This window comes from Lipotes vexillifer, unplaced genomic scaffold (genome assembly GCF_000442215.2).
Source record: "Lipotes vexillifer unplaced genomic scaffold, Lipotes_vexillifer_v1.1 scaffold306, whole genome shotgun sequence".
Lineage (NCBI taxonomy): Eukaryota > Metazoa > Chordata > Mammalia > Artiodactyla > Lipotidae > Lipotes > Lipotes vexillifer.
In genome coordinates, this window is record NW_006789814.1 from 109986 (window position 1) to 112044 (window position 2059).

At 41.6% G+C, this 2059-nt stretch overlaps 1 non-coding gene across 1 annotated transcript; it reads right to left on the bottom strand.

Annotated features, from left to right (window-relative positions):
• Positions 1-751: 751 nt before the first annotated feature.
• Positions 752-824, bottom strand: TRNAG-UCC (transfer RNA glycine (anticodon UCC)). The gene has a single exon. It is a non-coding gene; the product is annotated as a tRNA-Gly (tRNA).
• Between the last annotated feature and the right edge of the window lie 1235 nt (positions 825-2059).

Sequence of the window (2059 nt, forward strand, 5' to 3'; positions counted from 1 at the left end):
CGTGAAATGAGACAAATTCAATTCTGATTACTACATAGTTACAAAACGAGGCCAAAGGGCAGTAGGAAAGGGAAATATAAGGGGTCTCCCAGAATAGCAATTATGGGCAAACAAATGTGCACTAAATTAATTGACTTGAACTATGTAATATTTGGAAATCATCTGTCATTCCTTTCGTATTTGTCTCTGACCTAAGAAGACTGGAAATGGAGGTTGGGTGGCTGAGGAGATAATTCTGTGCAAAAAAATAATTCTTAAAACAAACGTAGCCAAATGAAGGGTGCTCTCTCAGCTAAGAGACTTGACATTCAAGAGGCAATGGAGGGAAAGGAATGCAAACAGCTGTTACTTACTGGGCTGTTGACAATAAATCTTGGTCCAAGCTACTAAAAAGTTGCCAGGCGTCTGCTACTCTCTTCTTGGGAGGGGGCTTGGCAGGAGGAGGAAAAGGGAGAAGGCATCTCAGGGTGAAATGAAAAGCTCTTGTGCCTGCTCTTTCCAACACTGATGTTTGTTGAAAGGCACTGCTGGGGAGAGAAAAGATATCTACAGCCCAATGTGAAGTCACTGCAATCACAGCTATTCTTTATCGGGAATTTGTTATGTGCCCAGCAGTTTCCTTATAGTATTATCTTTAATCATCACAGTATCTGTGAAAGTTAGGTAACATTCTCTCTAATTTTAAAATAAACTTTATTTTTAAATTTATTACTATTTTCTTGGCTGTACCACGCAGCATGTGGGATCTTAGTTCCCCAACCAGGAATTGAACCTGTGCCCCCTGCAGTGGAAGTGCAGGATCTTAACCACTGGACTACCAGGGAAGTCCCATAAATAAACTTTTCATTTTAGACTAGATTTACAGAAGAGTTGCAAAGATAGTGCAGAGATTTCAAGTATCCTCCTCACCCAGTTTTCCCCATTGTCAATCTCTTACATCACCCGGTGCCCATCAGAACTAAGCAACAGACATTGTTAGGTTACTATTAACCATGTTCCAGGCTTGATTTGAATTTCATCAGTTTTTCCATTAATGTCCTTGTCTTAGTCCACTCTGGCTGCTATAACAAAAAATCCCATAGACTGGGTGGTTTACACAGCAGAAATTTATTTCTCATAGTTCTGGAAGTTGGGAAGTCTGAGTTCAAGGTGCCAGCAGATTCAGTGTCTGGTGAGAACCCATGTCCTTTTTCATACATGGCCATCGTCTTGCTGTGTCCTCACATGTTAGAAGGGACAAAGGAGCTCTCTGGAGTCTCATATAAGGGCACTAATCCCATTCATGTGAGCTCCACACTCATGTCCTGACCATCTCCCTGAAGGCATCCTCTCCTAATACCATCATATGAGAGGTTAGGATTTCAATATATGAATTCTGGGGGGACACAAATATTCAGCCTCTAGCAGTCTTCTTTCTACTCCAGGATTCTAACTACATTACACGTGGTCATCATCTTCCCCAGTCTCCTCTGGTCTGTGACAATCTCTCAGTCTTTCCTTGTTTTTCATATCCTTAACAGTCTTGAGGGGTACTCATTATCATTATTTTAACAGATCAAGGAATTAAACCTCAGAGAGGTTAAATGGCTTGTCCAAGTTCAGACAACTTATAGAGGCAGCACCAGATTTCTACCAAGCCAGTTCCAAGTCTGTTTCTCAGACTTGAACTTGCATTAGAATCACCAGGAAGGCTTGTTAAGACTCAGACTGCAGGGACCCACCCCCAGAGTTTCAGAGTCAGTAGCTCTGGAGTGAAGTCAGAATTTGCATATCTTGAAGTTTCTCAGGTGATGATAATGATGATGATACTGGCCTGGGGACCACATTTTGAGAACTTCTGTATTAAGCCAAGTCCCATTTGAGCTGTTTACCCAGATCAAATTAATTAGATACTTGTCAACTCTCCATTTCACTCTCTGAAGTGTAGAAATGAGATCAGATTCTGATATGTCTTCCCTTCTCTTCCTTCCCTCCTTTCCTCTCTCCCCCTTTTTGAGCATCTCCGAACTAGGCACAAGAAGTATAGTCAAGGGTATTTCTTACCCTGGGTAGTAGAATG